The sequence below is a fragment of the Oreochromis aureus genome, linkage group 5 (assembly GCF_013358895.1).
Source record: "Oreochromis aureus strain Israel breed Guangdong linkage group 5, ZZ_aureus, whole genome shotgun sequence".
NCBI classification, from domain to species: Eukaryota; Metazoa; Chordata; class Actinopteri; order Cichliformes; family Cichlidae; genus Oreochromis; species Oreochromis aureus.
Window position 1 is genome coordinate 12,935,165 of NC_052946.1, and position 12,206 is coordinate 12,947,370.

General features: G+C 41.2%; 1 protein-coding gene across 1 annotated transcript in view; it reads left to right on the forward strand.

Moving 5' to 3' along the window:
* Nucleotides 1-354: 354 nt before the first annotated feature.
* Nucleotides 355-12,206, forward strand: part of ptpra (protein tyrosine phosphatase receptor type A) — a 31,105-nt gene continuing 19,253 nt past the window's right edge. Inside the window, exon 1 of the mRNA XM_031747672.2 lies at nucleotides 355-782. The gene's annotated coding sequence lies outside the window, so the exon portion shown is untranslated. The remainder of the gene's footprint in view (nucleotides 783-12,206) is intronic.

Sequence of the window (12,206 nt, forward strand, 5' to 3'; positions counted from 1 at the left end):
GGATAAAAATAATAATAATTTTGCTTAAAGGCAAAAGACTATTACTGGATATATTACTGACTAAAATAGCCCAACCATCAAACTGACGTCACATTTCTGTAATATTGCCCCTGGAGAGTTATACTTAAAGAATAATCTGATAATTCCCTCTGAAATTTATGTAGATTGGAAAAATAAAGTGGTGTATCATCAATCAGAACAGGTCTCTGGCCCTCAATACTGTGTTAGGTAGCACTGATGGGGACCGCTGCAGTGTGGAAGGTGTAAAGTGGATCTGGGCCAGCAGGTGTCGCTGCGGGCTACAGAGAAACAGAGGAGAAGAGACGGGGCCAGGCCTGGGAATTCGTTCCCCGCTTCCCATTCTTCCTATGCAGACAGACACACAACATGGCGGACTAGAATAGTCGGCCGACGCGCCCGGATACAGCGGATAAACCCTGGGATTTAACATCCAAGAAGGCGAAGAAAATACCCTCCGAAGAGACGCTACAGAAGGGCGAAATTCTATTTTTTTGGAGGGGGCGCTTTCTTTACCCTGGCTTTAGCGGATAAACTGACTGTGAAGTGTTGGCAGTGCGTCCCAGATCGTGCTTCCCTCCTCTGCTATCACCCTGGTCCCCCCCACCTCCACCCCGCTCACACTCTCGGTTCCTGGGGTGTGGAGAAAGGGGCCGGGGTTGAAAACGTGGAAGACAGGATAAATTCCCACTTGGCTTTCATTTTTTTCCCCTTCTTCTCTCGCCTCCCCCCTCCGGCTTCCTTTGGGCTCTACAGGAGTTGTGGTGAGTTTTCTTGTTTTTGTTGCGCAAAGCAGAATCCCACTTGTTACAATGTCGCTCTACGAGCATGTTTCCCCGTGTTGTAACATTGTGTCACCCTCAAACGAGCACTTTCCGTCCCCGTCCCCCCCCCCCCTCCTCCCGCGTTTTACGTTACATGATGCCGTTATCGTTTGGGGGGGCTCGTCCACGGAGCAGCGCGGCGTTTAATGAGTTGTGAGCCTCCCTGTAACGCCTGAACATTTCAGAAGTAGCTCGGAGGCAGGGAGGGAAATTTTGGCGAGGGGGGACTCCGAAGAAAGGAGGGGAGGGGGGAAGCTTTAAGAGAGAGTGCGACAACATTTAAGAAGTTGGTTTTGTTGTGCCAACACAGATGCTGTTGCGCTTACGCTGGAACAAAGAGGGGGTGGAGTGGCGGAGAGAGGGGGTTCCAGGGTTGCCTCACTGGAAAGTACACTTTATTGATCAACGCTTTGTTATTACACGTTCATAGAGGGAGGGAGGGAGGGAGGGAGTGGAGCTGGCTGGATGACTGGGTGGAGGAGCAAGGGGGGCTTCAGGCGACCCACAACAGGAATTAGGTCGCCCTGACGTTAACGTGTATGCTCTGTCAAATCACAGCGGCTGCTTTGTGTTTCTTCTCCTCTTCAAGATGGGGGTCTCATGTGTGTGCTTTCCCAAACTTTTTTCTTTTTTTTAATTATTAATAATAGTCCCCTCTCTTTCTAAGCCTTGGGTGTATCCAAGCATACAATTTTAGTCTTGTGGGTGTTGATGGCTTTTTAAAATTATTATTATTTCAATCCTTTACTCGGACTTGAGCAGTGATTCATGAATTCCCAGCTCATCAGAAGGGCTCGCTTGTCATTGCCAGTAGTGGGAATTGGCATTAAACATAGGTGGCATAACTGCTGCAGCCGAGCTGAGCATCAGCTATAAGAACACTGCATCAGCAAAGGAGTGTGAAAGCCTCAAAGTCAGAGGAGAGAGAGGGAGAGGAACATCGTCAGGCTGATCGGACATGGCAGAGACTTGCTTGTCATTTCTGGAAAAAGCCTCTGCTACAGAATGTGAGCCTGAAGCTCCGCTTATAATGCTTGGTTCAGTTCACTGAACTGTGGCACATATATATACACCATGCTTCACCATGTGTGCCTCCCCACAGCAGGCATTCAGCTTCACTTGAGGCCGTCATGTCATGTTAGGACCATCCCAGTGCACAAAATCTCCCAACTCCTGTGACTCTTCTCTCGGGCTTATCCTGACCTCTGTCTGTCAGGCCTGAACATATTCACCTTTCACCCTCTACCCCATTAAAATACAAACCAAACCAAAAAACTGTTAAACCATATCTGCCTGTCAAACATCACCAGCACCTTGAAAGCCGTACTGTGGAAAGAGGGTAGAAGTTTGCTTTGGCAATACGGCAGAAAAAGGCAGGGCTGTTAGAATCGTGCTCACTATGCCTGTATATATCTTTGCACCTATTCTAAGGAGAGAGAAAAAACGAAGTTATTTCTGTCTTGTCGGGATGCTGTCAGAGTTTTAGCAGAAGAACTGGAGTGATCATCCTCACACCACACTTTTCACGATTGGCCTAGTTACTAAAAATAAAATAAGTATAGCTTGAAATCACTTTGTGGGAACTTTGCGTCAAGTGTCAATGAGTGGGTGTTTAAAAGAATGGCCCGTGTGTTGTGAAATCTCACAATTTCAGGGCTCTGACACAATATTATGAGTTTGCTTTTTGGGTGGGGCTGGAGGTATATTTTTGTTTCCACCTGTGGGCCCTGCATGTTTTGCTGAGGAAGAGCACTGTAATTCAACCTCTCGCGGGATAAACACTGCTCCATTTAGAGGATTATGATGCATTACAGGAGCCTGATTGGAGCTACATGCGATATGTCAATTGGATCTTAATGACATTTATTCCACAATACAGGAAATGAACCTGTGTGATTACTAATGACTGACTAAATATTGTGCCTGGCTAGAAAGGACGCCATCGAAAATCCTTCAGCTTTGCCCTGCCTCTCTGCTGAATGGAAATAGTAATTATGTAATATCTTCAAGTTATTTAGTCAAATGTTTCTTTTAAATCTTCTTGATTCCGGCTGACTGGTGTTTCTGGTCGTTCACGCTCATAGCAACGATTAACAGTGGGTGTTTTTGTACATGGAAAAATACTTTGGATGTGCAAAGAGGTTCTTTTGATTTTTGTAAGCTCACGTGGGTCCACGTCAGTCAGGATCTGGTTGCCACCTTCCTTTTCCATCATAGTGTGTTACAGCAGTGCTATTTCTCCCTTTTGGGGGATGTTAGAAATCAGTATAAAGGATTAGTCTTGGCTGCACTGCAGTACTGTAACTACAGCTACATGAATACCTTTTTTCCTCATATGGCATGTGTGTTATTATAGTCAGTAATTGGGTTTAAAACTTTTTTTGTGTGATTTTTGTTCATAAAAAGCAAGAATTTGGAGCCATGTTGCACATTTATGTTGTGTTAGGTTTTCACTTTATTTCAAAAGAGTGCCTATGATTCAAACTGAAGCTATATGTATTAATATTTGCCATCGGCCTGCCAACAAGACCTGTTTTGTCCTGCTCTGGAAGAAGGGGGGGGGGGAGTGCTCAGAGAGCCTGTAAGCAAGTGAGTAGTTTTTCAGTGCACCACCTAAAGGTGAAGCTGGACAAAATGGATTTTAAAGAGAAGCCAAGTCATGATGTTGCTTTGAAGTCAAGTCCCCGGTGATTATGTTATTATCTTAGATGGTTTCGTTATCTTTCAGAGGAAAAGGAGGGGACGGCTGCAGTAGGATGACTACTTCAGATATCAGAACTGTCATTTCGGGTTTCCATTGATAGAGATCCAAAATAACCAAAGGATAGTTGGCAAGTGCTGCTGGGAAATTGAGCAATGCCACCTGGTGCATGTAAACCTGCATATATTTATTTTTTGTATAAGCAGTACTTAAACATCTCCATGATCGGTTACTTATATATTGCAAATTAGAGCTTTTTTTCCCTTAAATATTTCCTTTCCTTAAGATTTTTTTCTGGATGTTCCAGTAACTCCTTTATGGTTTTGTTGTCATGTGACAAAATTAAATTGAAATCAATCTGAAATTTCTACAGAGCTTAAAGGGAATAAATCAATAGGACATAAAATGTATTGAAATGATCCGCAACTTGACCACAGAGTAGAACATCAGTAAAAGTAAATGAGTCATTTCTAATGCAGTAATAGCCTACTCACTGATGGGGGCTGTTTTCTGCATTTACCCCTCTGCATACATGTGTCTACATTTTCCTATCATCAACAGATGATATCAGCTCAGCAGCAAATGTGGATGGAGGGGCCTTTAACTTGACACCTGGTTAAGGTTGATTTTAAGGGGGGTTTTTTTATTCTATACCCCTTGTGTTGTATTATAAAGAAAACATATGTAAGAATCAAACCTTCAGCTCAAATTTGGCGACATCAGACCAAACTTGTATAATGACGGAACGCAGCAGGATGTCCTTACAGCAACCCCTCCCCTTACACACACACAGACAGATGTGTGAGTTGTATATAACTAAGTGGTCACTTAGGAGAACAGGCTCTACTGTATTGTATGATGTTCATTATTTAAGAATGAAAAGTGTGGTTCTGTGGTGTAGTGGTTAACATATTACACATCAGATTCCTGCTTTGAGACTGGGAGGAGATATAAACTCAGGGCCTTATAAGCTAGTGGGATGGGTGTGTTTCATCAGGAAGAACATCAACTGTAAAATCTGCCTATACAAATACAGGACTACAGCTGCCTCTCATTTCTTAATATTTTTTTTTGGGGGGGGGGGATTCTGACCAGCTGTTAGTAGGCGTATAAGTAAGTGTATGAGTTGTTGGTAATGTGTAGACACAACACTGGTCACGTGTCTTTTTTTATGCTTGAATGATTCATAGGTCGGTATTACTGTTACAGCCCCAAGTAATTGTACTTTTTTTTTATTACTCCTGTAAATTAGTTATAAAATCGTCTTACATCCTTCACTGCTTTATATATGATATGAGTGTTGGCACCAACAACTACAAAGATAAATGTTTTCTGCCTCCCAACAGCTGCACAGGAGCAATAAAATATAGTCTAAAGCTGTTTAAAAATAGGTTTTAAATACAGAGATTTATCATCTTTTAAAACAGTTAGGTAAGCAAGACTAACAGTGTGAAGTTCTCATTCAGTGCCAACTTTTGGGGATTGATGGTTTTTGTATACGTAGTGCAGATGCCCCCCCAAAAAAAAAAGAAAAATCAATTTCATGCCCGCCTCAGATGCATGCTGGATCTACAAATCGGTTTTGGTGTTTAAGTTTCAAAGGGCAGAAGTGAATCGAGTTTCATTGTGGCTCTTGAGCTGTCCATTTGGCCCTGCACCACTCTTCAAGGTCACAGTGGCTTTTGTGGGGAGACCATGCTTTGCGCCTCCACATCCTCTCTGTGTCCAATGTGGGAAAGCTTGAGAGGCCCCTGGCATGCTCTGTGAGAAACCCCACAACGAATTAGACACAGAGCAGAGCTTCACTGACTCACCACTTTCACTCATTGAAACAAGTTAGTTTTCTTGATCCTTCCAGCCTAATGGAACCAAATGATCATTACAGGCTTAATAACAGACACAGCGGTCTCTCTTGCCCTTATGATTAGCCAGAATAGTAACCCCATGCTTCTCTTCATCTTTTCATCAACTCACCAGCTTGTGAATGAAGCCAACAGGAACACAAACCACACCAGCAGGGAGTAGTATCCCTCAAAAAGGGAAGTCCAGAGGATTGTGGCTGTTGTATGTGGCACTGGGGACATATAATCTGTGGTCTGTTTTAGAGCATAAGTCCTAGCGGCCTTGACTTAGACCTACTTCAGTCTCCCGTGAAGAGAAGCATTCACAGTAGTTCAGTTACCCCAGACCCCCTCCCTCTGAGGACATAGAAACAGTATTAATATGCTATGAATGAAAACAGACAGACAAGCAGTGCAGAAACTTGGGAAGCTGGAAGCCTTGTGAGAAAGCCATGAATGGTGAATTCCCTTTGACTCTGGTGCTGGTGTCCTGTCGTTGAGGTCTAGGCTCTGTGTGGTACAGGGGTCAAGCACTTACCTTTTGAAATATATTGAATCCTAAATACAATTATTTTTAAAATAATATAAAAGATGATTGTCTTTTCGCCCTCCAGTGCCTTCCATTAATTAGATGGGATTGGAATGTGCGTAGTTATTTTGATATCACTTTCAACATAGCGCCAGTTCCCCTGCTCTCAGTGGCAAAAACAAGGAGAACTAAAAAGTTAAAAAATGTGGTCACACTAGAGCTGATGCTACTGTACTTGATGTCACTAATGCAGTCTTTTCCACACACAGAAAAAATCTGCAACTCGCTCCCTGGCATCTGAATCACAACAGTCTTGTCACGTTAACACATTGATAAAACAAGCAGTCTCAACTGTGATTCGGTTTCAGTCACATCTACTTTAAATAACACTTGTCTGATCACAAAGGTGTGATCAGCAACTGTTAGGGATTCTTCTTTTTCTATTCATAAATTTATAGTCCTGTAGTTGAAAAAAAACCTATATGACCCTAAGGTCACATGTAAATACAAAACCATCACTGAAGAACTTGCCATATTAAATCACTACCTTGCATTGATTTTGGCCTGTGGTTGTCATGGAGATGTAATATTGGACTTCCTTTATATTTTACCTATAAATGCTCCTTTCAATGTGTGAATGAAATTGCATGGCAACAGCCCAGCTCTTTCGCAACTGTACGATTGCTCTCTTATTAGGTCTGCCTGCGCTTGACTGTAGGCAGAATTGTATGTGTCATTATAAGGCTTTGAGATACTGTGCAAGCAAATCAGAGTTCAGAATATTATCATTCATATATGTATACATATAGATAGATCTTCACTGTAATAGTAAATATGAGACTTAAAGAGATTCCAGTGGAAGTGAAGGAAACCTTCATCAAGCCGAATACACATAATACAGCTGGAGAGATAGACAGCAAAAAACTTTAGGTGTGGCCAAATAACAATGTGATGCATTCTTAAATTGAATGAATGCATTTGCCAGCTCAGCAGCACCAAAAGTGCTGAAAGGCCATATAAGACGACTAAAGTGCATGATGACTGAATTATTTCCATTGTTTAAAAAAATAATTTCACAACATCTGACCAAGTCTTGACCAAGCCAAGAGGTGCCTTTAAATACAAAGTGTTTCTAACTAGGTGAAAAAAAAATAAAGACTCAAGAACAGGAAGGCCAGATTAGACTTTGTAGATAAACATCTTAAACAGCTGGCACAGTTCTTCCATCCATCCATCCATCCATTTTTTTCCACTTATCCGAGGCCAGGTCGCCGTGGCAGCCGACTAAGCAGAGAAGCCCAGATCTCCCTTTCTTCAGCCACCTCCTCCAACTTGAACCAGAATTACAGCAAAAGAAAAGTATGCAGAAGGAGAGAACCGGTTATGATTCAAAGCGTACCACATTATCTGTCAAACATGGTGGAGGTAGTGTCATGGTATAAGCATGTATGGCTGGCACTACCGCTAATGTGGTTACTACTGTGTATTGATGATGTGACTGCTGATAGAAGAAGCAGAATGAATTCAGAAGTGTACAGGGTTATGCTCTCTGCTCAGATTAAGCCAGACACTAGCAAATAGATAATGACCCAAAACAAAGGAATGAGATATTAAGTGGCCAAATAAGTCACCTGATTACAACCCAAAAGAACATGATTTTCAGTTTTAAATACAAGATATTTTTTGTACTATCATAGCACTGTCCCCTACATTTGCTGGCTGCCATTAAGAATCTATAAGGTTATCTTAAACAACTAAAAGGGTATTAGTTTTTGTTTTACATGTTTCATAAAATCCTTCTGCCTCCAATTTTTCAGTCACAAAATGTGACACCTGCTCTTTGACTGTAATGTCAGCTGTCTGTTCCATAATCACAGAGAAATGCTCTGGAGACTTTCTTTAATTAGCATTCTCAAAACATCACGGGACATAATTTCAGTAAACACGTTTAGGATATCGTGAGAGACTCACTTGCTATCCTTACAAATTAGCCATGACTGCAACCCTGGGATATCCTTAGCATACAGGTTTGGCAACTGGATCAAATTGAACTGTGCATCTGGTTTCATTCAAATCGCCAATCCCTGACACTGAAGACAGAATAATGCAGCCAGCAAAGCTATTCTAGCAGACATAGAAGGAACAATGCTAGCAGCAGCAACTTGAAAAGCCATCTTACACAAAAGCTACCATCATCAAACCTTGATCATGTGTTGATAATAGAAGCAGGGTACTCATATTTATAGCTGTAGCACAGACCTCAGAGGACACTTTTTTCATGGAGTTTAAAGCTATGTAGGGAAATTTAACTTCTCAGCTAGCTTTATATAAGTCATTCTCTTCTTTCAGTTAACGTCTGTCATCGTTAACTGAATGGGCACTGTTGGAACTGCAACTAGTGGATTTTAGTTTCCTAACTACAAATTTGTCCATTTCATCAACATTACATAGCTCCCTCTCCAAGGCTAATGTTCTAGCAGCTAAAGGAGCATTGGTGCCAAACTGTTCGTCTGTTGTATGAAATAGTGCTCTGATTGAAGTTCTCAGACCTGAAAGTTTTCATATCGAGTCAATCTAAATTTAATCTGGGCGTGTGCCGGCACACATGGGTGCTCAGCATTCTGTGGAGGCCAAAGTTTTTCTGCCCCAGACTCATTTTGTCTCATATGACACATAATTGGAAATGCCTAGTGCTGATAAGACAACATCCGATATTTGACTAGTCAGAGAATAATTAAAAACTTTAGTCCAAGTGGAAAAAGTCAGTTTGTTGATACTTTTTTAAAACAAAGTCCTTTTTATCTAAGGATCATTCCAGCCAGTGCAGTTGGTTCTCATATTTCTTTTATTTCTAAAGCTAAATCAAAGGTATATCTCTTAAAAGAGTAAAAAAAAACCCATGCCAGTATTTAATTGAGTTAAAAAGGAAGAGGGTGTGCTGACACATTTCTGCGTTGTGTATTTTTATTCCCACCAGTCAATCTATTGATTTTGTGTTGCCCGTCATAGTCTTAAGGAAGCTGTGGCAGCTTTCACTTTGCTGTAGGACAGCTCTTCCAAACAGTGGCCGCTGTAAAGGGCTAGCTCTAAGTGCTCTGCCTTGTCTGAAAAATACTCACATGGCTGCACAACACAAGCCCAAAGTAAGGCGAGCAGGAACTGCATGACTACCTTTTGCGCTATTCATTCGCTAATAGATGCGTATGTGTATGTACATGTTGCCTCTGCAGGGAATAGTATGATGAAACTGTTGGAAAGATATTTACTGCTGAGCAGCAGGCTGGCTCTAAAGAAGGCAGACTGAGAATGAAAAAATGCTTTGTCAGTCGAATGTGTTTGTGAAATATGAAATCAAATCAAATAGGAGTGGTGAGCTGCTGCTTTTTGTTTTAAGCAGGAGCTTGTCACACGTTGTCAGTAATGGTGTTACAGCAAGACGATGTTTATCAGACATTTTGAAACATTAGTGTCTTGTCAAGGCACCACATGACTGACTAATTTAAGCTGCAGTGTCCTCTTCATTAATTCAAGCACACAGCTAATTAATTGAACACTAATAGCGCTTTGGCTCCTGCATCCTCATTTGAGTGTAAATTACAGTGTTTAAGGTAACGCATTCCAAAGTAAAGTGTTACCTTAAACTCGTTATATGTTTCAATAATGCAGTAATGTTGCGTAATACTGTACTAAATTAAGTTAATTCACATTACAGTTACATTTATGTCATTACTTGCGTTACAAAGGTTCTTCAGTTATCTGCACAGTGGGTGGATAGAAATAGCAAACACATCAAATTTGCCTTTTTCTTCCCACTCACTCGTTCTACAATCATGCTGATCTCATCAGGAAAATGGTGGAGCAGTCTATAACTTTTGGGGAGTGGCGTTATGGACGTTACTCTTATTTTAGTGTATGAAAGGAGAAGAGCGAGATGATTAAGTGCAAACTGCATCCAGGACAGAAACAACAGCATCATAGTGTTGACACAACAGCAGCTCTTTGCAAGCATCTGCACTGACGGCATGGTGACACAAATCTAGCAAACAGTCCAGAGTGATGCTAAAGCTGAGTGCATGCCAACCCCAGCCCAGCAGCCAGTCTGGCCTTCAACAGGTAACAAAGGCAGTGAAGATCACTCAGTCTTGTAGTACTGTGGCCTCTATTCCTACCTGTACATATATCTACAGTAGAATTACTAGTACTCACAAAGTCTCTTTGCTCTTATTTTCAACTGCTTTGTGTTTTCAGCATTGTGGTCCAACTTAAACACTAAAATAATTATATTTATCTCCTCTTTAGCATAGGGATTTGTGTTAATAGGCAGGATTGTAGTCTAAGCCTTATACTCTTAACTAGTAATTATCTCAGGCCATGTTCCAGAATAAAGGCCCTTACAAACCGAACACATTGTGAAATATTTGCATGTGTATAAAGGCCTTAATACAAAAATAACATAATGAGTATTGTAACAAATGATTCACTAACATACTGCATTACTTAAAAAAAAAAAAAAAAAAAAGAAAGTAGCAAGTAATTTGTAATGCATTACTGTTTTTGAGTAAGGACCCCAACCCTGTCCATCACCTAGAGTATCTTTTTAATAGATAGCTCTGCCTGCATAGAACCTAAAAGTGGCACAAATAGAAGCTCTCGCCCAGTGCGTGTTAAATTAATGCTGTCTACCAACACATGAGACTTCTGAGAAGGAATTGCATGCATTTACAGCTACACACTGGAACAACTGCTCAAGAGGCTAAAATACATTAAAATGTTACCTTAGGCTATTGTAGTCCTGCAGCTACACTGTCTCTTGATAAAAACCTGTCAGGCAGCTTCAGCATCTGTGAAGTGAGGTTAGCAGCAGGACTGGCATATATCACTTACACCAGCACAGTGACACGTCATGCAGCCTCGGTGGATAGCACGCAGAAAGCAATGAGTCACGAGTACATTACTAATCTTAGTGCATCTCATCAAATTGATCCTAATATAAACATGGTAGAACGCTGCTTCACATGGTATCAATCATCCTGTCTGCTATATTTGAAGGCTCTTGTTTGAGTACTGAAGGAGAACAGGGTAAGGTAGCGTTTATGGGCTTAGGTCAAAGATGTATTAACAGGGAGTTTTGTTTTTCTGACTACTTGACCAGACAGGATATGCTCTTTGAGTTATGAGTGACATAATTTAATATGTGATATTATCTGAACATAAACAGTGTTTTTCTTGAATAACAATATGCCTGCATGATAGTAATGAACTGTTAAAGATATCATGCTTTTCTTTGCATCGTTTTTTTCCTGAAAGCAGGCATTTGTTGGCTAAGTAGTTGGTTGAAAGTGAGAAAGGGAGAGCAACAAGTGGATTTGTAGATTAATAGCATCCACATTGACCACATTACTTGCTTATCATGTGCCATTTTTAACTGTAGCCAGAGTGGTGTGCTCAAACCAAAATGTAAGTAGTGCAATGAATGAGCTTAGTTCAAAACAGCAGAATATTGGCAACTGGCTCAATTATAGCTTTTAGAGCCCAATTTATTCTCTGCCCTGTGATGCAATAATCAGTGATTTAAAGCAGTGGTTTGTGTGTGGTAGCGCTGCAGTGTTTGGCTCTGTTGGCTGGTACAAGTATCTCTATAAGCACAGGCAGATGGACTGGATTATTCAAAGGTCAAGACCGTGGGATTAGATTCAGAGATTATCACAGCTCAGTCCGTCTCTGCGATAACGCAGAAGAATGACAGTCAACCCAACCAACCACTTGGCCTCTGCCTTCTTCACATCTGTCTGCTTTCTGGCCTTTTATTCACTGTTTACTCAGTATTCAGTTTGAGAACATTTGTAGCATGAATTAAAGTGTGATACCAATTCAGCCTCGATCCTGCTTAGTTTTTGAATGCTCAATGTTTAAAAAAACAAACTGACTGCACAGAGTCCACTCCACCCTATGATTCAATAACTTGTAGAACCAGCAGTAACAGCTTGATGTAATCATTTTCTGTGTGATGTTATCAGTTTCTCACATTGTTGCGGGGGAGTTTTGGTCCATTCGTCTTTACAGTGTTGCTTCAGTTCATTGAGGTTTGTGAGCTTTTGTTTATGCGCAGCTCTTTTAACGTGTAGGCTTTGACTGAGCCATTGCAACACTGATTCTTTTCTTTTTCTGTTATTCTGTCAGAGATTTGCTGCTGTGTTTGGGATCATAGTCCTGTTGCACGGCCCAATTTTGAGTCGGGTAACTTCAAATTTGGCTCTAGAATACTTTGTCAAAGTACAGAGGAGTTCTGGCTT